The 27,542-nt window shown below is 44.4% G+C and overlaps 1 non-coding gene across 1 annotated transcript; it reads right to left on the bottom strand.

The window, feature by feature from the left end:
* Positions 1-16,174: 16,174 nt before the first annotated feature.
* Trnat-ugu lies at positions 16,175-16,248 on the bottom strand. Its single transcript has one exon. It is a non-coding gene; the product is annotated as a tRNA-Thr (tRNA).
* Between the last annotated feature and the right edge of the window lie 11,294 nt (positions 16,249-27,542).

The following is a 27,542-nucleotide window of genomic DNA, read 5'->3' as shown; positions in this document are numbered from 1 at the left end:
GGAAGGTCTTGTCCATTTGTAAAACTTCCCGATGGGTAAACCAGAATACTCAAAACCTTCAAGCACCTCTTTACCTGATCGTCCCCAACAAATTAAAACAATTAGGGGCAGCGGATCTCTTGGGACCCATTCCTAGAATAAGAAGAGGCTATAGTTGTGTCTCGATAGTCATTGTATTTACTTCGAAATTTGTAACCCTAACTCCATTAAGGACAGTGACAGCCGTGACTGTTTCCAAGGCACCCTGTAAGGACTTCTTGGCACAAGTAGGGCATGTGAAGATGGGACCTGGATAAGGTGAAAGAACCAGAGAGTTGTAGAGAGTTTCAGAAGGAGCATTAGGCAACAGTTGATTAGAACAGGGGAAAGATATACAGTAGAAAACGAATGGGTAGCTGTACGAGATAAAATAGTGAAGCCAGCAGATGATCAAATATGCAAAAAGACAAGACCTTGTAGAAATCCTTGGATAACATGGAAGAAACTGAATGTAATTGATGAAACGAGAAAGTATAAATATGCAGGAAATGAAGCAGGCGAAAGGAAATACAAACGTCTAAAACATGGGACGGACAGGAAATGCAAAGTGGATAATCAGGAATGGCTAGAGGACAAATGTAAAGATGTAGAAGCATATTTCACCTGGGGAGGGATAGGTAGCGCCTACAGGAAAACTGAAGACGTCTTTGGAGAAAAGAGGACCAGCTGTATGAATATCAAGAGCTCAGATGGAAAACCAGTCCTAAACAAAGAAGGAAAAGCTGTAAGGTGGAAGGCATACATAGAGAGCCTGTATAAGAGAGGTGAACTTGGAAGCAATATTGTAGTAATGGAAGAGGACGTAGATGAAGAGGAAATGGGAGATATGATACTGCGAAAAGACTTTGACAGATCACTGAATGGCTTTGTTTAAAACAAGATCCCGGGAGTAGTCAGAACTATTAATAGCCTTGGGGAAGCCAGCCATGACAAAACTCTTCTCTCTGGTGTGCAAGATGTATGAGACAGGCGAAACATCAGACTTCAGGAAGAAAGTAATAATTCCAATTCCAAAGAATGTGGTTGTTGACTGGTGTGAAAATTTCCGAACTGCTATTTTAATAGGTCACAGTTGCAAAATACTAACTCTGATTCGGTACAGAAGAATGGAAAAACTGGTAGAAACTGACCTCGGGCAACATCAATCTGGATTCTGGAGAAGTGTAGGAGCAAGCGGAGCAGTACTGACACTACGACGTATCTTAGAAGACAGGTTAAGGAAAGGCAAACCTACGTTTATAACTTATATAGAATTAGATAAAGCCTTTGAAAATGTTGACTGGAACACACTCTTTGAAATTCTGAAGGGAGCTGGGGTAAAATACAGAGAGCGAAAGTCTGTTTACGACTTGTACAGAAACCAGATGGCAGTTATTACAGTCGACGAAAATGAAAGGAAAGTACTGATTGAGAAGGGAGTGAGACAGGGTTGTAGCCTATCCCCAATGTTATTCAATCTGTACACTGAGCAAGCAGTAAAGGAAACCAAAGAAAAACTTGGAGTAGGAATTAAATATAGGAAGAAGAAATAAAAATTTGGAGGTTTTCCGATGACACTGTAATTCTGTCAGAGTCAGCAAGGACTTGGAAGAGATGTGAATGGACAACATATTGGAAGAAGCATATAAGATGAACATCACCAACGGCATAACAAGGAGAATGGAATGTAGTCGAATTAAGTCTACTGATGCTGGGGGTATTGGATTAGGAAACGAGACACTTAAAGTAGTAGAACAGTTTTGCGTTTTGGGCAGCAAAACAATTGATTACAGCCGAAGTAGAGAGGACAGAAAGTGTAGAATAGCAATGGCAAGAAAAGCATTTCTAAATAAGACAAGTCGAATATAGATTTAAGTGTTACGTAGTCTTTTCTGAAATTTATTTGTATGGAATGTAGTCACGTATGAGTGTGAAACATGGACGATAAACACTATAGACAAGAAAAGAATAGAAGCTTTTGAAATGTGATGCTACAGACGAATGCTGAAGATTAGATGGGTAGATCAGGTAATTAATGAGGAGGGGGATGAGAAATTTGTGGCACAACTTCGCCAAAAGAAGGGATCGGTTGATAGGACACATTCAGAGACATCAAGGAAAGTGTTTGTGTGTCTGTGGCGGGGGGGGGGGGGGGGGGGGGGGGGGGGGGAGGGCGATCGTAGATGGATACCAAGAAATGAATACAGTAAGCAATTTAAGAAGAATGTAGATTGCGGTAGTTATTCAGAGATGAAGAGGCTTGAACAGAATAGAGTAGCGTGGAGAGCTGTAGCAAACCACGACAACAACAAATGACGACTCAGCAGACTGAGAATATCTAAATCTACGGCTACATGGCTACTCTGTAAATCACACTTAAGTGCCTGGTGTTCTCAAAGAACGCGCGGAAAGAAAGAACACCTATATCTTTCCGTGCGAGCTCTGATTTGCCTTATTTTACTACGACGATCGTTTCTCTCTATGTAATTCGGTGTCAAAAAGATATTTTCGAATTCCAAGAAGAAAGTTGGTGATTGAAATTTCGTGAGAAGATACCGACGGAACGAGAAAAGCCTTTGCTTTAATGATGTTCACCTCTAATCCCGTATCATGTCCGTGACTCTCTCTCCCCTATTTCGCGATAATACAAAACTTGCTGCCGTTCTTTGAACTTTCTCGATGTACTCCATTAATCCTATCTGGTAAAGATGTCACACCGCACAGCAGTACTCCAAAAGAGGACGGACAAGAGTAGTGTAGTAAGTCTCTCTAGTAGATCTTTTGCATCTTCTAAATGTTCTGCCAGTAAACCGCAGTCTTTGGTTCGCCTTCCTCACAATATTTTCTGTGTGTTCTTTCCAATTTAAGTTAATCGTAAATTGTAATTTCTAGGTATTTAGTTGAATCTACGGCCTTTAGATTTGATTGATTTATCGTGTAACCAAAGTTTAACGGATTTCTTTTAGCACTCATGGGCATGAGCTATTTATGGTCAATTGCAAATTTAGCACCATACAGATGTCTTTTCTAAATCATTATGCAATTTGTTCTGATCTTCTGATGACTGTAATTGACGATAAACGACGGCATGATCTACAAACAACCTAAGACGGCTGCTCAGAATGTCTCCTAAATCGTTTATATAGATAGCGAACGGCAGAGGGCTTATAACAGTACCTTGGGGAACGCCAGATATCATTTCTGTTTCACTCGATGACTTTCCGTCAGTTACTACGAACCGTGACCACTCTGACAGGAAATCAGTAACCGTGACGATATTTCATAAGCACACTATTTTATTACAAGCCGGTTGTGAGTACGGTGACAAAAGCCTTCTGGAAATCTAGAAAATACAGAATCAGTTTGATCCTTGTCTATAGCACTCAACACTTCGTGTGAGTAAAAAGCTAATTGTATTTTACAAGATCGATGTTTTCTCGACACGTGTTGACTACGTGTCAATAGACCGTCTTCTTCGAGGTAATTCGTAACATTCGAACACAATATATGTTCCAAAATCCTGCTGCGTATCGACATTAATGATATTGTCCTCTAATTTAGTGGGTAACTCCTGTGGTCCTTCTTGAATATTGGTGTGACCTATGCAACTTTTCCAGTCTTTGGGTAAGATTCTTTCGCCGAGCGAACGGTTGTAATGTTTGTTAAGTACGGAGCTATTGCATCAGCATACTCTGAAAAGAACTTAACTGGTATACAGTCTGGACCGGAGGACTTGGTTTTATTAAGTGATTAAGTTGCTAAACTACTCTGCAGATATCTACTTTTAAGTTACTCCTGTTGACGTCTGTTCTCGATTCGAATTCTGGGATATTTACTTCGTTTTCTTTGGTGAAGGAATTTCGGAAGGTTACTGTGGTTAATAACTCTGCTTTAGCGGCACCGTCATCGTTACTATTTCCATTGCTATCGCGCAAAGAAGGATATGATTGTATCTTGCATAACAAAAATTAAATTCAGGAACATAACGATAATAACAGCATACTCGCCAAGAGAGGAAGCAGAAGGAATAAGAAAGCAGTTTTGTGAATAACTTGAAAGTACATGTAGTAAGGTACGAAACTATGACGTATTGGTAGTTTAGAGAGACTTTACTACACAGTTTGGGAGAAATGAGTATGGAAGACTATCAGGGATAAACACTGCTATAAGTAATTTACTCATCAAGAGCAACTGTTTTCCACACAAAAGAATATATCGTGGAACATAGAAATCAAGTGCAAACGGAGTAGTTAACCAAACAGACTATGTTTTAGTAAAAGCACGATATTGCACGTCTGTCATAGATGTATGGAGCTGCAGGGGTCCTAACTGTGATTCAGACCACTATGCATTAAAAGCTGTAGTGAGAGAGAAGTTAGCTGTATTACATAAAACTAAAATGGCAAAATACGCAAATTGGAATACTTAAAAATTAAATGAATCTGTAATAACATACCAAATAAAAATTAAAGATGTCCTAACAACCGGCGAGGAAACAATTGGAAATCAAGATAGGTGGAACAGGAGCCAGCAAGTGGTGAAAAAGTCAGCAGAAGAAACAAGTGGGATAAGAAGAAAGGACAGAAATGAATGGTTTGATGACGAATGTAGGTCAGCAATAGAAAATAAAAATGCAGCAAGAGAGAGAATGATGCAGGGAGAGACAAGAGGAGGTGTGGAATTGTATAAAAAATTAAGGTCTAATGCTCACAGGATACGTAAGAAAAAAAGGAATAGCTGAAAGCAAAGTTTCGAAAGATACATGTACTAAAGGAACAGAATGAAATAAGAAAATTCTATCATGTAATAGGACAGACGAGGAAAAACTTTTAACCTCCCAAAATGCTTGTAAAAATAGAAATGGTAAGAAATTAGAGACGAACAAAACATATTGAAGAGATGGGGAGAATATCTCGAAGATACGCTCAGTCCCAAACCAAACCACGTATCAGAAGATCGACAAGAACAGGAGGTGAATGTAGACGCAAAGGAAGAGGAAAGGGAGGAAGCAAAGAGACAAACAATACAGGAGGTGGCGTCCGCAATATATAAATTGGAAATAATTGTGCACCTAGTGAAGATGGAGTGGTGCCTGCCTGAACTAATAACATTCGGTGGCCAACCTCTAATACGTAAAATACATGCATTAATAAATAACATGTGGGAAAATGAAAGTGTGCCTGAGGACTGGAAAACTGGAAAAATACGTCCTAAAGAGAAAAATTAGACTGTGAGGATTATAGACGCGTAACTTCATTGAATACAGTCTACAAGATATTTTCCGCGGTGCTGAATGAAATGATAAAAAAGTGCGCTGAAAATATCCTAGCCGAATACCAGTTAATTTCTGGCCAAATAGAGGTACTTCTGACCTATTGTTTGTTATTGGACAATTAATGGAGAAATTTTATGATTTTTGTTGATTTTAACCAAACTTTTGATAGTGTGCATAGCACTAAAAGAATTGGGCACATATGACAATTTAAGAGGGTTAGTTGGGTTAACAATGAAGAACACAAAGGCGAAAGTGAAGGTAAACAAGAAAATGACCAAGAGCTTTAACTTCACAAATGAAGTGAAACAGGTTGATGGTATCTCTGTAGTCCTGTTTAACTTAGCACTGCGTAGTGTGGTAAAGAAATACACGAGAGAGGAACAATAAAGACGAAATTCAATCGGTTATGTGCATATGCAGATGATACTGTAATTGTGTCAAGACAAGTTAACATCCTTAAACAAAGGTACAAAATATTGGAAACAGAGAGTGCAAAAACTGAATTTAACTGTAAACGAAAATGAGAAAAAAATACGTGATAATGTCCAGTAGTAAGGCCAGAAGAATACCACACGACTTGAGGCCCCTAAAAAAACTGTTTTAAAGCTGTCAGTTGCTTCCAGTATCTAGATGCCGTCTTAAACAGGGGTAATAATATAAGAGACTATATATTAGAGAAAGTATACATGGAGAAAACAGTCTGTTATACAAATTTACAGCTATTTATGAAGTCTCTAATTACAAAAATAACCATATTAGAAGGATACTATTCGCTTCTACGACCAGTTGTTACATACGGGCAAAAAAAAAATGTGGGCCGGCCGCTGTAGCCGAGCGGTCCTAGGTGCTTCAGTCCGGAACCGCGCTGTTGCTACGGTCGCCGGTTCGAATCCTGCCTCGAGCATGGATGTGTGTGATGTCCTTAGGTTAGTTGGGTTTAAGTAGTTCTGAGTCCTAGGGGACTGATGACCTCAGAAGTTAAGTCCCATAGTGCTCAGAGCCATTTGGACCATTTGAAAAAATGTAGATGATGACAGAAGCAGGTATGAATACCTAAGGACTTTTAAAAGGAAAAATTCTGCGAAAATTTATGGGCCCGTGAGAGAGACAGAGAATAAGGTGCATCCACGAAATACAAGAGCTCATACAAGGGATAGATGGAGTGAAATTTATTAAATCTCAAGGAATACGCCGGTTAGGGTGCATGGAGGGTATGGCAGATGATGGGATGCGTAAACGAATAATGAAAGGCAGATAATGTTTCACCAGAAGAAAGAGCTAAAAGAGCTAAAAATGGCTGGACTATGTGTTGGCTGACTCAACTAAGATGCAGATCCAAGGTTGGAAAAGAAAAGCAGAGAACGGAGATGTATGGAGAAGGCTGTTGAGAAGACCAAAGCACTTCAAGGGCTGTACTGACAAAGAAAAAGAAGAAGACATACACTGAAGCGCCAAAGAAACTGGTATAGGCATGCTTATTATGAAGTATCTAAACAGGCAGGTTAAGGCGCTGCGTTCGGCAATGCCTGTATGAGACAACAAGTTTCTGGTGCAGTTGTTAGACTGCTGCTGCTACAATGGCAGGTTATCAAGATTTAAGTGAGTTTGGACGTGGTGTTATAGTCGGCGCATGAGCGATGGGACACACCATCTCCGAAGTAGCGATGAAGATCCTGCAAGAACAGGACCAGCGACTGAAGAGAATCGTTCAACGTAACAGAAGTGAAAACCTTCCGCAAATTGCTCCACATTTCAACACGGTCTACCAACAACTGTCGGCGTGCGAATCATTCAGCGAAACATCATACATATGGGCTTTCGGAGCAGAGGGCCCATTCGTGTAACCTTGATGACCGCACGACGCAAAGTTTTACGCCTCGCCTGGGCCCGTCAACACCGACATTGGACTGTTGATGACTGGTCAGACGAGTCTTGTTTCTAATTTTATCGAGCGGATGGACGTGGACAGGTATGGAGAGAACCGCATGAATCCATGGAGCCTGGATGACAGCAGGGGACTGCTCAAGCTGGTGGAGACTCTGTAATGGTGTGGGATGTGTGCAGTTGGAGTGATATGGGACCCCTGATACGTCTAGATATACGACTCTGACAGGTGACATGTACGTAAGTGTCCTGTCTGATCACCTGCATCCATTCATGTCTATTATGCATTCTGACAGACTTGGGCAATTCCAGCAGTACCATGCGACATCCCACAAGTGCATAATTGCTACAGAGTGACTCCAGGAACACTCTTCTGCGTTCACACACGTCCGCTGGCCACCAAACTCCACAGATGGTTCAAATGGCTCTGAGCACTATGGGACTTAACATCTGAGGTCATCAGTCCCCTAGAACTTAGAACTACTTAAACCTAACTAACCTAAGGACATCACACACATCCATGCCCGAGGCAGGATTCGAACCTGCTACCGTAGCGGTCGCGCGGTTCCAGACTGTAGCGCCTAGAACCGCTCGGCCACTCCGGCCGGCAAACTCCACAGATATGGACATTATTGAGCATATTATGCCTTGCAATGTGCTGTTCAGAAGAGATTTCCACCCACTCGTACTCTTACGGATTTATGGACAGTCCTGCAGGATTCAATTGCCTCGAGCATTACTTCAGACAATAGTCGTGTTGCGGCACTTCTGCGTGCTCGCGGGGGCCCTACACGTTATTAGGCCTGTGTACCAGTTTCTTTGAATCCTCAGTGTAGATACCGCATATCTCCACAGGATTTCTAAATCATTTCTGACAACACGCTTGCATTGGAAGTCATTGCAGGCCAAAGCTGCTGATGGTCATGATTAGGGTCGTACCCAAGGCATGGCGAGATAGGCCCCTAACAAGTGTGCAGGCACAGAGGGGGTACAAAAAGTGACCAGTTTTTAAAAAAAGCGGTTTCAAAGTTAACCATGGTGACTGTATATGCACGCTGTTGCCACTGTATTATTTCGCCCAAGCAGCATCCTGAAGAAACGACTACTACCGAGCATATGACTATCGCTAACATGGTTCATGTGGCAATAGTGCTTTTGTTTCAACCAGTTGCAGTCTACACAACTCACCCATCTTCAACTATGACGCTTTTACTGCAGCTTCGCTACAGTATTATTGCATCTCAAAGGTCGGAGAGCAGATGCTGAAGATGCTATTGGACTGAAGGCATCCGATTTTTGCCAACTGATAAATGGTGGAGACTAATTGAGCTGGAGTGCTTCAAAGAATTTAACAGAATACTAACTGCAATGGAAAGCAGATCTCAGATAAAGGTATCAAAACATACCATTTGACTTCACCTTTCCGTCAGGAAACGCCTTGAGTGGAAGTTCTGCGTCTTACCTTGAAAAATTTGCAGCTTATTCCGGTGCCAAATGCAGCAAGGATATTGATACAGTGTAATTCGTTAAATTAACGCCTGTTTTCAAGTTCCAGGTGAATGAGCTGATTAATAGCACTGAAACGGATTTCAGATTTCCATATTTTGAAGGGCCCACTGGGGACCGAACCGCACAATAACCCTGGGTTCGATGTGAGGCGGCGGTGGGGTGAGTGGACTGCTGTAGCCCGTTGTGGGGTTTTGAAACACTGAGGGCTAAGGCGGGGACGAAGCCTCTTCGCTTGTTTCTAGTTCCCCAGTTAAATACAGAATGCACACAATTATTAGAGATAAACTTAACATCAAAGAAGACAAAGTGAAGGAATTCGACTCCTTTGGAAGCGAAAAGGATATAAGCAGCAAACAATCACAGGCAAAGAGGACATTTTTCGCCTAAAGAACTCCACAAATACAAAACATAGGACTTAATTTAAGGAAGAAATTTATGAGAATTCACATATGGAGCACGGAAATGTACGGTAGAGAAACGTGGAGTGTGGGGAAACCGGGAGATGAAAATTATGTTGACTAAAAGGATGATATGTGAGGAAGTTCTCCGCAGAATTGGACAGGAGAAGAACATGTGGAAACAATGACAAGAAGAAGGAACAGGATGATAGGATAGGTTTTAAGACATCAATGAATAACACCTACGGTGCTAGAGGGAGTCGCAGAGCGCAAAAACTGTAGGGAACGAGAGATTGGAATGTATCGAAGAAATGATTGAGGACGTTGAGTAGAAGTGATATTCTGAGACGAGGCGGTTGGCACAGGAGGCGAAGTCGTGGCGGAAGGCAGCAGACCATTCAGAAGACTTGTAAAAAAGAGTACTTTTTTGTTTCAATATTTTGTTGATACAGGACCAGCAACTTATTTAATATGACAATTTGTATAAAACTAGACCTGGTTTCGACATCGACTATGGGTACCTTCATCAGAAAATCCAAAACAATTACCTAAAATGATTACAAAACTAATAGCGTAGAGGAGAACCAAGAATATATGGTTATTACACAGAGCAAATTTATGAGGCGATTACACTCACATGTAGTGAGAGATGAACAGATTTATGAGCAAAATGTTCTCTTCATATAAAATAACTTCTTAAAATCATAAATAAACCATATAAAAATTACAAGTATTGGAACTGATATAACAATGGTACTTGTCAGTAAAAATTATAGCTGCATGACATAGCACACTCTACGCCGATGAGGGCTGCAAGAGGAAACAGACACCGCAAGTGGCATCAGACAAAGAGGAGTTAGTTTTAGTCCTTTCTAAGTAAGGGCTTTATACCATCAAAAATAAATTCGCAGATGACTGAGGCAATTAACATGTGTCTACTTAGCAGTTCTTTCTGACTTGCTAAGTAGGCACACGTTGACTGTCACAGTCATCTTGTAGTGGGACGCGAAATTGAAGCGTCACCCCTCCACCAGTGTCAGCCCAGTTTGCAGGTGAATATAGGTTTAATTTAGTTTTTTGTTTATGTATTTTTTGTAATATTTGTAATGGTTGTGAATTGTCTAAAGTTTGTATTTGTTTTTTATGTTTCATGTACGGAGAGGGCGGTGCAACGAACGGAGACAACATCTTCGTTGCCGGGACCAGAGAGAAAATTGCTGGCCACTATACGTCGCTGGTCGACAGCCAAAGAGCAACAGAAGATCCTGAAACCGAGTTGTTGCGTCGTGCTTCTAAAAATTAAAAAAATTGAGATTTCGTAATGTTTGTACAACAATGACGTCATAGAAAGTTTAATCATGTGTAAATGTTCAGTCCTATCTTGTCAAGGCTCAGGTTCACGTCTGTATGTATGAAGATAAAGTAGTGTATACTACAAAAGTTTAAATACGTGTTTCGAGAATTTATTTGTGAAGAATTATATTAAGGAAGAAGGATGACTGATTTATTTGACATGATTATTAATTTTTGACAATATTCATCGCGAGTTTGAGTCTTGAAAGTTTATTCAATGTGGTTCTAATATTTGTTAAATCAGATAACTTGCATTAATATAATTTCTGAGAAGAAACAAAACGACAACTAAATTGAAAAAGTTTACGCAAACCAATAGGACTGAGTGACGAAATTCTGCGCATACGACTCAAATGATGATGTTTTACAGTTTCGTTCAAGAACCATTCTGAGACAATTTAAAAAGAATTTAAATAATTTTGAAGTGTGTTGTAACTGACGTAGGTGACGAAGTCTGCACATGGTCATATGTCAAAAGAAAATCATTTATACAAAACTTACGTCGTTACACTACAATCTGCGATCACTTTATAAAGAATGTATTGCCATTTTGATTGTTGTTGAACCAAGCACTTTCACAGAAGCCTCAGTGGGCCAAACTTTATAATGAATCAGTTGGTTGGTTCAAATGGCTCTGAGCACTATGGGACTTAACTTCTGAGGTTATCAGTTCCCTAGAACTTAGAACTACTTAAACCTAACCAACCTAAGGACATGACACACATCCATGCCCGAGGCATGATTCGAACCTGCGACCGTAGAGGTCGCGCGGTTCCGGACTGTAGCGCCTAGAACCGCTCGGCCACTCCGGCCGGCAATCAGTTGGTTGGAAACTAGTCGCCAAACATGTGTATTGCAACTGTGACAGATATTATGTAAACTGAAGGGGAGAGGAGGAAAAAGGAAAGGAAACAGAAGGAAATAATGATATCAGCTGCATCAGGACATTGTGCGGAATCAGCAGCGACGAGTGAAAATGTGTGGCAGAGCAGGACCCGAACCCAGGATCTCCTGCTTACTAAGCACTTTCGTTAACCACTGCACCACCCGGACACAGTGTTTATCGCAAATGCACGGGCTATCTCGGCACGTTTCCCGGACGCACAACGCATTCATATAAATGTCACAGATTTGTTAATAACCGTTTGTGAGGAAAAAAAGAAAAAACCTCTTACAGCTTCTGAATTGTGTCACCCCATTATATGTCACGTCCATTCCGCACGACCTGTTCCGTTCTCACACATTTGCGAGCTCAAAAGACAAGAGCGCAAAACGTACGAAAATGATGGCCAGCGCGACAGCGACTGTGAATATAGCAGAAGCGGAGAAGGCGTGGGCCGCCTGGGCGCGGAGCGTGTCGCTGCGGCGCGTCCTTGAGTGTTGGCACGCTCTGTCGCCAGCAGTGACCCGGCCGAAGCGGCGTTCGCCGGCTTTCTTCGGCGGCCACCGTGCCGTGGAGGATGACCCACTACCAGTGGCGACGCTGCTGCTGGTCTACAATTTTCCACGTCTCCCCTACTTAACCCACGCTAATGGACTTAGAATCGTCCCAACTCTGCGTGATGCCACGGTAACAAAGAGGCGCTGAACGTCCTTTGTTAAAACGGATGCACTCTTTTACGAGAGCCAGTTACAAAGTTTTAACAACTATCTCGAAAAAATAAAGTTCCGTAATTAATTTTTTGTTTGTATACAGATATATACACTACTGGCCATTAAAATTGCTACATCACGAAGGTGACGTGCCACAGACGCGAAATTTAACCGACAGGAAGCAGATGCTGTGATATGCAAATGATTAGCTTTTCAGAGCATTCACACAAGGTTGGCGCCGGTGGTGACACCTACAACGTCCTGATATGAGGAAAGTTTCCAACCGATTTCTCATACACAAACAGCAGTTGACCGGCGTTGCTGGTGGAACGTTGTTGTGATGCCTCGTGTAAGGAGTAGGAATGCGTACCATCACGTTTCTGACTTTGATAAAGGTCGGATTGTAACCTATCGCGATTGCGGTTTTTCGTATCGCGACACTGCTGCTCGCGTTGTTTGAGATTCAATGGCTGTTAGCAGAATATGGAATCGGTGGGTTCAGGAGGGTAATACGGAACGCCGTGTTGGATCCCAACGGCCTCGTATCACTAGCAGTCGAGATGAAAGGCATCTTATCCGCATGGCTGTAACGGATCGTGCAGCCGCGTCTCGGTCCCTGAGTCAACAGTCTGCCCAAACAGTTCGACGACGTCTGCAGTAGCATGGACTGTCAGCTCGGAGACCACGGCTGCGGTTACCCTTGACGCTGCATCACAGACAGGAGCGCCTGCGATGGTGTACTTGACGACGAACCTGGGTGCACGAATGGCAAAACGTCATGTTTTCGGATGAATCCAGGTTCTGTTTACAGCATTATGATGGTCGCATTCGTGTTTGGCGACATCGCGGTGAACGCAAATTGGAAGCGTGTATTCGTCATCGCCATACTGGCGTATCACCCGGCGTGATGGTATGGGGTGCCATTGGTTACACGTCTCGGTCACCTCTTGTTCGCATTGACGGCACTTTGAACAGTGGACGTTACATTTCAGAAATGTTACGACCCGTGGCTCTACCCTTCATTCGATCCCTGCGAAACCCTGCATTTCAGCAGGATAATACACGAACGCATGTTGCAGGTCCTGTACGGGCCTTTCTGGATACAGAAAATATTCGACTGCTGCCCTGGCCAGCACATTCTCCAGATCTCTCTCCAATTGAAAACGTCTGGTCAATAGTGCCCGAGCAACTGGCTCGTCACAATACGCCAGTCACTACTCTTGATGAACTGTGGTATCGTGTTGAAGCTGCATGGGCAGCTGTAGCTGTACACGCCATCCAAGCTCTGTTTGACTCAATGCCCAGGCGTATCAAGGCCGTTAATGTGGCCAGAGGTGGTTGTTTTGGGTACTGATTTCTCGGGATCTATGCATCCAGACTGCGTGAAAATGTAATCACATGTCAGTTCTAGTATAATATATTTGTCCAATGAATACCCGTTTATCATCTGCATTTCTTCTTGGTGCACCAATTTTAATTGCTAGTAGTGTACTTCTGCAATGCTGGCAAAGATTGGAATCCCGGCGCCATAGTGCTGTTGCATGCCGCTCGAGGATCGCAAACAAAACGGCATAGCCCATCGGTAACGTGGAGTATTGTATGGTATTGGTTACCTATATTTGAAGGGAAACAACGCTGCAGAAATCCTTGGTGAGTTGATGAAAGTGTGCGGCGACAATGCTCAATAATGTGGCACAGTGGTTTTGTGGTGCAGAAGCTTAGCATGTGCTCAAACGAATTTGAATGTTGAAAAACGAAATGGCAGACTGTCTTTCTGAGAAGTACCAGGAAGCGCAAGACAAGTGTAAGGTCTGCTGCTTGAAGACCGGCATATCGCAATCGAGGCGACTCTAAAAAAAGTTAAAATCAGTCATAGCTCAGTTTTCAACGTCCTGCTCGATATTGCGAACGAGACAAAGTTAACCGTCCGCTAGGATCCGCAGCTGTTCAAACGCAGTCAGAGAGCCACCCTAGGTGTATCATTATGATCACGACACAAAGGAGAAAATCAAGAAGTGGAAACATGTGGATTAATAACCGCCGGATTAGGCGAGGATCCAGCTATCATCGGGCAAGGTGATGTTGAGTGTTGTTTTGGACTGCCACGGTCTGTTACTAACAGATTATTCTCGTACGGGCAAACCATCACAGAAGCATATATCCGAAATCTCCTAACGAGCTTACGGGAGGCTGTCAAGACGAAGCGTCTCGAGAAGCTGACCAAGGGGGTGTTTTGATCATAGCAACGGTCCTACTCGTCCGCAGAGGACACAGTCACGTATGCCTCCGAAATCTCCTAACGAGCTTACGGGAGGCTGTCAAGACGAAGCGTCTCGAGAAGCTGACCAAGGGGGTGTTTTGATCATAGCAACGGTCCTACTCGTCCGCAGAGGACACAGTCACGTATGCCGCTTCTTTGGGCCACCAAATTTGCCTCAGCTCCTAGCCTTCCCCGCATTCTCCTTACATTGACTTCTTGCTCTTCCCTCGCATCAAGAAATCCTTTTAATGGCAGGAATTTGCAGAATGACGACGACTGATCTGCGAGTTGGAACGTTTCCTGAACGATTAAAATGAAGACTAAGGTCTTCGCCAAGTCATATGTCGTTCGGAAGACTGTGTCGCGTTGAAGGGTGAACACGCAGAGAACGACCGTCACCGTCACCAACGTTCATGGTCGCATCTAGAAGTTTTCGATGTTACAATTAAATCTTGATCATTACTTACCATACAGTATTCAGCATTTCCACAAAGTTCTCCAGTAACAATCGCCCTCTTTAGCCAAACATGCTAAAAGATAATGATGAGACAACAATCATCGCGGAACTAAGTGGTAGAATCCAGCTTCTAGAAAAATTTACATAACCGAAATTTAACGATGATGGGCGCGAATTACAAATTTCATATGTCTGACTTTTCTGGTTGGGCGTCTTTTAAGCCCGAACGGTTTTTTATATTCGTATTCATTGGGAATTATTTCACAGCTAAGTTCAGGTGTTGTCTCTTAGGTGCAATCATTTAGTGTAGCTGACTGTGATCAGTGCATGGTTGGTTTGGGAGAGCGGAACAGCAGCGACGTCATCGGTCCCATCGGATGAGGGAAGGATGGGGAAGAAAATCGGCCGTGCCCTTTCAAAGGAACCATCCGGGCATTTTCCTGGAGCGATTTAGGGAAATCACGGACAACCTAAACAGGATGGCCGGACGCGGGTTTGAACTGTAGTCCTCCCGAATGCGAGTCAGTGTGCTAACTACCGCGCCACCTCGCTCGGTTGGTCAGTGCATGCAGTGATTTACTAATGACAGTGAAAGAAAGGAGGGAGAGGGTGAAATCTAGGGTTTGCACAGCCTGCTCTTGTCGAATAGCTTCAAGGGGTCGCCAAGTTTAAGGTCCCAGCCAGCTTGTGTGTCACCATGAATAATGTCTCATGCTCTCACTCCATGAAACTCTGCCAGAGGTTCGGGATTTAGGCCGGATGTCAGAAACTATGTCACCACCTTTCCTCCCCTTTCTGATCATGTAAATATAAAGCTGTCATCATCCAGATGGTTGAGATGATCGTAATGCTTTACTCAGCATGGTCCTATTGGAGGTTGTATGCCGTTGTTTCCCTACAACCTTTGGACCGACGTACCCAAACAGTTATAAGGAGACCTGGAGTTAACTGTGGACTCAGAACGATGGTGGAACTCGGCATTTTTATCACTAACAAACCTTGTGAAAGAAGTGGTAAGTGACAGATAAAATTCCTAAGACTGAAAATGAATGGAAACCGAGACATTTAGATCCGTGGTTACAAACTTTTACTATTGAGCCTTCGAGCCAGTCCGGCCCAATAGTGGAGATGAAAGTTTCTCCTGCTGTCAGAATTTCAACTCGATAGCCTCGATTCGATCATTATAACACTGGTGTCGATTTCGGTCCTTAGTTACGGAGGCAAATTACAGTATGCAAGTATAATGTCCCTCTGTCGCTCCCACGCCCGTCCTTCCACAACCCGAAGCAAGAACACATATTGGAACTGAAATATCTTCCAAATTTTGCGGCCCTATCAGCAACTGTATAAATGAAATTACAATAAAATGAACACCCTTAGCTGCTTACAGGCGTTGACATACGTCAACGGGGACAGATGAAAAGGTGCGCCCCGACCGGAACTCGAACCCGGGACCTCCTGCTTACATGGCAGACGCTCTATCCATCTGAGCCATCGAGGACACAGATGACAGCGCGACTGCAGGGATTTATCTCTGGCACGCCTCCCGCGAAACCCACATTCTCAATGTATTGTCCCGCACTACATTCGTGGTGCCCCCGCCCATTATACTCATTACTCGCGGCGCGTTGCTGATTCCCGTAAGAGTTCGGGCACTGTTTGTGCATTCGCACAGAAGAAGAAGATGGTCAGGTGGCCGGTGAGCCTTAACTATATATTTACCAAGATGGTATCTGTTCTTTCTGACCTGTCCGAAAGAACAGATACCATCGGTGACCAAGCAGCTCGTTAGAATGAAATTTCAATGAAATGAACACCCTTAGCTTACATTGAGAATGTGTGTTTCGCGGGAGGCGTGCCAGAGATAAATCCCTGCAGTCACGCTATCCTCTGTGTCCTCGGTTAACCGGCACGGTAACTCAGCGTGTTCGATCAGAGGGTTAGCTGCCCTCTGTAATAGAAAAAACTGAGTTCCCCGATCAACAACGAACCAAAACGGGTGTCTTACGACGTCCGCCCCGAGCAGATACAACGAACGAAAGAGAACAAAATGAGATTTAAAAAAATAAAAGAAAAAAAGATGGATAGAGCGTCTGCCATGTAAGCAGGAGATCCCGGGTTCGAGTCCCGGTCGGGGCACTCATTTTCATCTGTCCTCGTTGACGTATGTCAACGCCTGTAAGCAGCTAAGGGTGTCAATTTATTGTAATTTCATTCTAACGAGCTGCTTGGTCACCGATGGTATCTGTTCTTTCGGACAGGTCCGAAGAACAGATACCATCTTGGTAAATAAACTGTATAAATATTAATTTTAATTTTAATAATTAACAGCCTCATTTGCACTGTTTGCCTAGCATTTACCTAGGTTTCAGTCGAGATAACCCAATCTTCTTCAGAATAACAGTAACTACCGTCTTTCCATAGTAGACATCGTCAAGCTAAAACTACAAATCCATAAATTATCGTCAGACTGTAAATCTTATCTGGAACTGCCTCGGCCCCACTTCGCGACCGCAATGCGGCAGCCACGAGTGCTGTACTGGAACTGATCGTAGCGTCATGAGGCCCGCCTAGGCGGACAATACCTTGCGCCTGCGCATAATCTGTATGATAGTTACTTGTTGGGACAAGATGTGAACTTAACTCCTGACCTTGAATTTACTAGTAAAGTGAAATAAAAGGTATAGCTGAGGAAAAGGTCGTATATGTTAACCTGTGCAGAACGTAATTAGATCGACTGTCTTAACATTTATGAAGTATTCATTGGTCATGATATGAGGAAGACATGTGCTTACAATGTATGGCCTATCTAGCAAAATTTTTATGCTTAAGCACGAAGTTTAATCACCTAATAAGAACTTAGAAGTGGGAATAAAAATATAAAGCCAACATCGTCATTATTACGACTAGGTCTAGAAGTTTTTAAGACGTAATTGTTAAGCACTTGCTTAGTTATGGTTACAACGCATGAACATCTTATTGGCTTAGCACACAAATGGTCACGATTGAACTTAGGAACAAGTCTATATCTCATCTGTAACATCTGGCAATACGGGCCATATAAAATAGATGGTCATTATTCAAAATTAGTATATTTGACTAGAAATGGTCTAGAATCAAATAAAAAACTAATACACGTGCCTGATTGAGCTTCTTGGCGAATTTATGATTATGAGTTGCAGAAAACACTAAAGTAGGGGAAATGTGGGGGCAATGGGGTACTCAATTTGCCTCCATGGAGGTGATCCACACACATACTGTAAAAACTATGTGTGGACCACTGCCATCATAATTCTGGCCTGGTGACCACTGTCATTGAACTTAGGGAATGACAGCGGAAATATGCTTAAAGCTAAAGTGTGACTTGGCGAACATCGCTCCAGTCAACACACTTAAAAACTTTTGACCGACATAGGTCAAGTATGCTCAAAGCTAAAGTGTGACTTGGTGAACATCGCTCCAGTCAACACACTTAAAAACTATTGACCGACATAGGTCAAGTACGGCCAAAGCTAAAGTGTGACTTGGCAAACATCGCTCCAGTCAACACACTTAAAAACTATTGTCCGACATAGGTCAAGTATGCTTAAAGCTAATGTGTGACTTGGCGAACATCGCTCCAGTCAACACACTTAAAAACTATTGACCGACATAGGTCAAGTACGCTCAAAGCTAAAGTGTGACTTGGCGAACATCGCTCCAGTCAACACACTTAAAAACTATTGACTGACATAGGTCAATTATGGAATTTCCTGGCAGATTAAAACTGTGTGCCCGACCGAGAGTCGAACTCGGGACCTTTGCCTTTCACGGGCAAGTGCTCTACCATCTGAGCTACCGGAGCACGACTCACGCCCGGTCCTCACAGCTTTACTTCTCCCAGTATCTCGTCTCCTACCTAGATCAATTATGCTCAAAGCTTAAGTGTGACTTGGCGAATATCGCTCCGGTCAACACACTTAAAATAATTGACAGACATAGGTCAATAAGTACTTAAAGAACTAGTCTAAATTATGGGAGGATGACGGGAAATGGTTAAATTATGTGATTTCGCGAGCAACGCTCGAAGGACACCTTTAAACGTACCCTCTCGTGATAAAATGGCTCTGAGCACTATGGGACTCAACTGCAGTGGTCATCAGTCCCCTAGAACTTAGAACTACTTAAACCTAACTAACCTAAGGACATCACACACATCCATGCCCGAGGCAGGATTCGAACCTGCGACCGTAGCAGTCGCACGGTTCCGGACTGCGCGCCTAGAACCACGAGACCACCGCGGCCGGCTCCTCTCGTGATACTTATGTGGATATGACTGCCATTAATTAAGTTAGTAAAAAGTTGTGTATGACTAGGTGATGCCATCACTGCTGTCGTATACAGATAGTATTGACCACAATCAGTCATATTGAAGGATTGTGTGGTAGCACCTATATTCTGTAAAGGGGTAGTGACTTGGAGATCGTCATTTCGGTTACTACACGTACATGCTATTGACCAATGAAGTTATTATCCACTATTTAAATCAAGTGTTGAAACCGGTCTTAACTCTAGAACGTTATTCTGAAGAAGGTTGGGTTATCCGACTGAAACCTAGGTAAATTCTAGGCAAACAGTGCAAATGAGGCTGTTAATTATTAAAATTAAAATTTACACATATTGGCACTGCACAGGACCCTTACGTATAAGTGACCGACTCTAGACACAGTCATCGCCAAAGAACTTAGTTCAGTTTATTAGTTGCAAGCTTCAAACATCATACTTACAATAGAGGCACAGGAGCTACATACTCCAACAGACCAAAAAAAAAAATATAAGATCTTATCTGGTTTTCGACCCCCTACATCTTAATTAGCGATTTATCTCTTTCGCCAGTTCCTACTGTCGGCGGCGCTGCGATTCTTCGCTTCGCAGTGGGCAGCTCTTCCGCTTCTCGCGCAGGCGTAGTGGCCTGGACCCTGGGTATAAACGTGCCGCCATTTCTAATGTTCATTGGCCTCAGCCTCGACCGCCACCACACCTGGGCTCCCCATCTCCTCACCATCCAAAAAAAAGCTCACAACAGACATCGCCTCCTGAAACTCCTGTCCGGGCCAGATATGGGACCTGCATCCTTCCACCATCCTTCACACCTACAAATCCTTGATCTGCCCCATCCTCCGTTATGCCAGCGTAGCTTGGATTTCCACCCCTCCCAGGTTCTATGAATCCCTCCAAATCCTCGAACGCCATGCGCTCCGCCTCGCCTTCTGCATCCGACCGCCGCCACACCTGGGCTCCCCATCTCCTCACCATCCAAAACAAAGCTCACAACAGACATCGCCTCCTGAAACTCCTGTCCGGGCCAGACATGGGACCTGCATCCTTCCACCATCCTTCACACCTACAAATCCTTGATCTGCCCCATCCTCCATTATGCCAGCATAGCTTGGATTTCCACCCCTCCCAGCTTCTATGAATCCCTCCAAATCCTCGAACGTCATGCGCTCCGCCTCGCCTTCTGCATCCGCCTTCCGTCCCCCATGCGTATCCTCTACGACCTCATCCCCTTGCCCCACCTTCTCCTTTTCCTTCAACACGTCCACACACTATATATTGTCTGCTGCATTCATCCCCCTCAACCCCTGGTGTCTCCCTTCCTCTCCACCCCCAGCCCGTTGTCGCGCCTTTACCATTGTGTCCCACCCTCTCTCCATCTCCACACCCTCCACCTCCTTTCCCAACGCAACTTCCACCATCTACCCCTCCCAGATGATGAGCTTCACCCTGACATCTACCCTTCCTACAAACTCTAACTCCATCTTCCTGCCTCCTCCTCAGGGCACCCTCTTCTCGCCCTCCCTTCTCCTGAGAGGCTTTTCCCTCCCACTCCCTCTCCCTCCCTTGTGCTCCCCGTCAGTGTCTCTGCACTCCCTCCTGCCTTGTCTTCCCTCTTCATCTCCTGCCCCACCGGTCTCCTGCCTCTTAGTGTACCTGCTGGTGCCCCTACCATCTTCATCCCGCCGCCGCCTCCCCTGCTGGCCCTTTCTCTCCCCTCCTTTTCCATCCTCTCCGGCCTCTCCCTCGGCAGGTCGCACCTGGCAGTCTTATTCTTCATCACGTGTGCTCCAAGTGGGTTTTAAGTGTGTTGTTCTGGAGTGTTTTTAATACTGTGGCCGACTTTTAACCTGTGCATGTGCCTTCAGTGTCTTCTTTGTGTTTTAAGAATCGCCAGCTGTGTTTTTTAACTTTATGACAACTTTTTTAATCGTCCCCCTATGAACGTCTCCATGTCAGTGTATTTTTACCTCCATTATCTCCCATTACTCTGTTTTATGTTCCCCTTTTTATCGCCTTTATATGTAACATTTTATTCTTGTCTTAGTTGCCGTGTCACTCGGCTGAAGAGCGGTGGATTGTGTCGCTGGTAGCCCTCCCCTGCCCACATGGGGCAGGGGCATGAAATCACAATAAAGGAAAAAAATGTTCATTCAGTTCCGGCGTGACTGCGTACACAGTCATTGCATCTGAAGATGGCGGCCAGATGAATCGCCTAAATATCTTGTAGTGGAGACAATCATATCCGGCAGCATACCTGTGAAGAGCGTAAAAATACACTCCAGTTTCTTATGTACAATTCAATTTCTTTTTCTAATTTACAGTTTAGTTAAAATTAATTTTAAATTTGCTAGAAATGTAGGTTTATTGGCAATCAACAAATGAAATTCTTTTTAAAAAAGCTTTTTATTCCTGACATTTCTTTTAATAGATCACTGAAGACTTCAAACGGCACTGTAGCTCAAAAGTTTCAAAGTTTGGTGACTACTGCCTTAGAAGATCGGAAGACAGTCATTGCTTAATAATATACAAAATCATCAATAAACCATATCATCAATGAAATCAGGAGAAACAAACGAATAGGTCCGCACTGTTTTTTAGCGTGGCATGGCCAGCTTACACACAAAAGGTCGAACTGTTGAATATTTGACTGAGAAAAAGATGTCTCATTGCGCGAATTTATCTGATTTCCAGCCCAACAATATATTTTTGTTTCCTTTCGCCAAACAAAAAGTGCGTCGACAGCGACTTTCATCACTTCAGGTAGCTGCTGAATTATTCAGAAACGACTGTGAGGTACCATCATCAGAGTGGAAGCAATATTTCCAGAACCACACATATAAAAGTGTGTAAAAGTGCAAAGGCAAATGTTTTGAGACACAACAATAAGATTTAAATTTATCCATGTTCTATGTAATTGGCTAAGGTCAGCGACTATATTACAAATACTGTAACGGAAACAAATCGCAACACCAAAAAGTAATTAATGTTGAGTGATGAAATTTCGAGAATACATTTGCCTTGGTAATATATTTAAGTGGTTAACATCGCAAGATCGTAGGTCAATGTCAGCGCGAAATAAGCTACTGCAAGAGTGAGAAATGGGGGTAGGAGAACTACAACTATATTATCAGTACTGCTTTTGGCCAATAGCTGGTCAAAATAACTTGCTTTTGCTCGGTTCCAGCTCTGTATACAGAAATAATACTTTTTTAGAGCAAACTATTCCCTCTGAAAAGTGTGTTACACTGCAATTCATTCCATCTGGAATGGACAAATTCAGCCTCTGGACGTTTGTTTCTTCCGTGCCTACGAAACATATTATCGCACTATCTGCAGCTACGCCTTAAAGGATAGCCAGTTTCACGTTAAGTTCATGACTGACTGTTTCGCGTTCGGTTACATTCCATCAGTTCTCACCACTCCGTTACACCAATATGCTTCTACATGCATTCATTAAGAGTGGATACCTAGCTGAACGTCCTGCACGGTTTGTAGCTCTCAAGGAGTTCGCCTTCGAACTTGATGGTGCGAAGCTTTGTGATCATTGTGGCGCACCATTTTTCATTCGGTGTTTACGGTGCAAGTTAATGGTTTGTTTTGAACATTTCTTGAATGTCGACGGTGGCAATTTTGTGAAGTGTAATACACGAAGCGCCAAAGAAAGTGGTATAGGCATGCTTGTTCAAATACAGAGATACACTCCTGGAAATGGAAAAAAGAACACATTGACACCGGTGTGTCAGACCCACCATACTTGCTCCGGACACTGCGAGAGGGCTGTACAAGCAATGATCACACGCACGGCACAGCGGACACACCAGGAACCGCGGTGTTGGCCGTCGAATGGCGCTAGCTGCGCAGCATTTGTGCACCGCCGCCGTCAGTGTCAGCCAGTTTGCCGTGGCATACGGAGCTCCATCGCAGTCTTTAACACTGGTAGCATGCCGCGACAGCGTGGACGTGAACCGTATGTGCAGTTGACGGACTTTGAGCGAGGGCGTATAGTGGGCATGCGGGAGGCCGGGTGGACGTACCGCCGAATTGCTCAACACGTGGGGCGTGAGGTCTCCACAGTACATCGATGTTGTCGCCAGTGGTCGGCGGAAGGTGCACGTGCCCGTCGACCTGGGACCGGACCGCAGCGACGCACGGATGCACGCCAAGACCGTAGGATCCTACGCAGTGCCGTAGGGGACCGCACCGCCACTTCCCAGCAAATTAGGGACACTGTTGCTCCTGGGGTATCGGCGAGGACCATTCGCAACCGTCTCCATGAAGCTGGGCTACGGTCCCGCACACCGTTAGGCCGTCTTCCGCTCACGCCCCAACTTCGTGCAGCCCGCCTCCAGTGGTGTCGCGACAGGCGTGAATGGAGGGACGAATGGAGACGTGTCGTCTTCAGCGATGAGAGTCGCTTCTGCCTTGGTGCCAATGATGGTCGTATGCGTGTTTGGCGCCGTGCAGGTGAGCGCCACAATCAGGACTGCATACGACCGAGTCACACAGGGCCAACACCCGGCATCATGGTGTGGGGAGCGATCTCCTACACTGGCCGTACACCACTGGTGATCGTCGAGGGGACACTGAATAGTGCACGGTACATCCAAACCGTCATCGAACCCATCGTTCTACCATTCCTAGACCGGCAAGGGAACTTGCTGTTCCAACAGGACAATGCACGTCCGCATGTGTCCCGTGCCACCCAACGTGCTCTAGAAGGTGTAAGTCAACTACCCTGGCCAGCAAGATCTCCGGATCTGTCCCCGATTAAGCATGTTTGGGACTGGATGAAGCGTCGTCTCACGCGGTCTGCACGTCCAGCACGAACGCTGGTCCAACTGAGGCGCCAGGTGGAAATGGCATGGCAAGCCGTTCCACAGGACTACATCCAGCATCTCTACGATCGTCTCCATGGGAGAATAGCAGCCTGCATTGCTGCGAAAGGTGGATATACACTGTACTAGTGCCGACATTGTGCATGCTCTGTTGCCTGTGTCTATGTGCCTGTGGTTCTGTCAGTGTGATCATGTGATGTATCTGACCCCAGGAATGTGTCAATAAAGTTTCCCCTTCCCGGGACAATGAATTCACGGTGTTCTTATTTCAATTTCCAGGAGTGTATGTAAACAGGCAGCATACTGTGCTGCGGTCGGCAACGCCTGTATAAGACAAGAGTCTGGCTCAGTTGTTAGATCGGTTACTGCTGCTACAATGGCAGGTTATCAAGATTTAAGTGAGTTCGAATGTGGCGTTACAGTCGGTGCAAGAGCGATGGGACACAGCATCTCCGAGATAGTGATGAAGTGGAGATTTTCCGTTACGACCATTTCACGAGTGTACCGTGAATATCAGGAATCCGATAAAACATCAAATCTCCGACCTCGCTGCGGCCGGTAAATGATCGTACAAGAACGGGACCAACGACGACTGCAGAGAATCGTTCAACGCTACAGAAGTGCAACTCTTCCGAAAATGGATGCAGATTTCAATGCTGGGCCATCAACAATTGTCAGCCTGGGAACCATTCAACGAAACATCATTGACATGGACTTTCAGAGCCGAAGATCCACTCGTGTACCCTTGATGACTGCACAACACAAAACTTTACGCCTCACCTTAACCTGTCAACACCGACATTGGACTGTTGATGACTGGAAACATGTTGCCTGGTCGGGCAAGTTTCGTTTCATATTGTATCGAGCGGACGGACTTGTATGGAGACAACATCATGAATCCATGGATCCTGAATGTCAGCAGCGGACTTTTCAAGCTGGTGGAGGCTCTATAATAGTGTGGGGAGTGTGCAATTGGAGTGATATGAGCCCCCTGATACGTCTAGATATGATTCTGACAGATGATACTTACGTAAGCATCCTGTCTGATCACCTGCATCCATTCATGTCCATTGTGCATTTCGACAGACTTAGGCGATTCCAACAGGATAATGCGACACCCCACTCGTCCGAATTGCTACAGAGTGGCTCCAGGAACACTCTTATGAGTTTAAACACTTCCGCTGGCCACCAAACTCGTGAGACATGAACATTATTGAGCACATCTGGGATGCCTTGCAACATGCTGCTCACAAAAGATCTCCACCCCCTCGTACTCTTATGGATTTATGGACAGTCCTGCAGGATTCATGGTGTCAATTCCCTCCAGCATTACTTCAAACTTTAGTCGAGTCCATGTCACTTTGTGTTGCGGCACTTGCGCGTACATGTGGGGGCCCTACACGATATTAGGCAGGGGTACCAGTTTCTTTGGCTCTTCAGTGTATATACATGCCATAGAACGTTGATCTCTACGACTCCTGAACACTCATTTTCTGTCGCCCTCCTGATACACATGATGCGTCATTAGCAGCTAATATTTTTCCTGTAATAACTGCTAACAAAACACTTTCAAATGAATCTTACTAAAGTTAGAATTTGCGACCTCGCACTCTAAGGTGTTCCCCATCAGGACGTCACAGCTGCAACATCGAAAGCTCGCCTCGCTGACAAGCGGTAGCCGCATCGCCACTAGGAGGCGCGGCGAACGACGGCCTAATTTCTTCCAAACTTACCTGATAGACAATAGCCCGCAATAAAAACTACCGCCGCCCCTCCGCTCAAGGCGCTGCACGACTAGTGTCGGAAAGCACCAAGCCACTCACCAGCATGGGAATGCCGGCAACGGAGCCAACCACAAGACGCCATGTGTTCACATCTTCGTCACACTGCGACTTGGCCCCCTGGAGCTCTGGCGCCCCATATCGTGGTAAATCACAGTTTACTACTGTGTTCTGTTCTGGGACAATCGTCCTAACCTGTGATCCTTCAGGACATAGAACTTTGTCTGTTAGAATCAAAGAAATTCTCTGTCTCAATAAACGGTATTAAACTTTACGGACTGTGCTGAACTGGGACCAATCTCTCAACCAGCCAAACAACAGTTGTTCATGTATACAATTCAAGTGGTTCTGAATAGATAATTGTGTTCTATCTGTTCATTAATAAATATATTGTTGTTTGACTAGCTGGGAGTGAATTCTTGAATACCGAGCCCAATTTGTGGCACTTCGGTATTGTCGATGAGATTTTTCATGGACTTAGTCTGTGCTTTGCACTGAATTCCATGTAGACGGTTTTTCTATGCGCTCTTTTCACTTCCTTGGTGTTCTAAAGGACGATTCGTGTTTAGCACGCATGTTGTCAGCACTGAGGTGTCCACCCAACTGCTCTCAGTCTCGCAGAATATGCAGCAGACATTGCAGACCATGCAGTAGGCACAAGAACTGATGATGGAAAAGATGGCCGCTACCACCAAGTACATCAGGTGTCCAGCCGACTGTCTTGAATCGACTCCATGGTGAGGGGCTTCGGGGCAGCATCACCTTCATTCCTGACATTCGAAAGGAAAGCAGAATCGTGGGCCAACTACATTATCCACCTGGAACAACACTTCATAGGTCAAGGAATCTCAGACGATATCCAGTAGCGCTCATTTCAGTCACCTCTGGCAGTATTTGAACCCCAGTGTAGAACCACGTGACTTGTCCTTCATATAGCTTAAGAAGAACCTGATGTAATGTTTTGATTCCCAAATACATGTAGCCACTGACCAGCACAAACTTTTCTGTTGCCCTGAAAAGAATGAAAAATCGTACTGAGAACGGATCGCAAAACTGAATGACTCTCCTGGGATTGTCATTTCTGTGTACAGAGTCAAAGTGTAAATAATTCTACAAAAAATTAATTGGTCAGAGACATGATTTTAGTTCGTTTGCATGATGAAGAGCTCAGTAATGACCTAAAACTAGGTGACACCTCATTAACGACTTGTCTCCCGCTCGTTCGACTGTTCGACATTTAGTATCGTCCTCAGCGGCCCTGCAGAATCCGTCACAAGTATTCTCCATGGGCGCGCCACGCAAGATCCAAACCCAGCCACACCACATCAGTTTCCCGGTTCCGCCAGACAACTCCCCCACCACACGGGATGTTCCGGCAAGCCGGCATAATCAGGAACTACAATCACGTAGCAATTGTTTCATCATGCAGCAGCAACAGTGGTGCTATTTTCGTCTCGCGTAGTGTAAGGCCTGTGGTAAATCTGGCCATAAGGCAGAAGATTGTCAATCAATGTTCAACATGAATGTCGACAGTAAGTACCTTAACGAGTTGGGCAAGGACTCGGAAGAAAAGGAAGGTTTTGCAGACCCAATGTTCTCCATGTAAAGACAGTGCTACCTACTTTAGACAGAATCTTCACTTTGGAGATCTCATTAAACGATAATCTCGTCACATTCCAAATAGGCACCGACTCCTCCACAATCACTGTTAATTGGGACACTTACAAGGATCTGGGTTCACCACCACTGCCGTCTTTTGCCCAACAGTTAAAAAGTTATGACAAAGATACCACTGAGGTGAGGGGTCAATTTTTTTCCACAGTGAAATATCAAAAATCTTCCCTGGCTGCTCGAATACT

Source organism: Schistocerca piceifrons, chromosome 2 (assembly GCF_021461385.2).
Source record: "Schistocerca piceifrons isolate TAMUIC-IGC-003096 chromosome 2, iqSchPice1.1, whole genome shotgun sequence".
NCBI lineage: Eukaryota > Metazoa > Arthropoda > Insecta > Orthoptera > Acrididae > Schistocerca > Schistocerca piceifrons.
The sequence above is the reverse complement of the archived record's forward strand: the minus strand, read 5'-3'. Positions and strand labels throughout refer to the sequence as shown.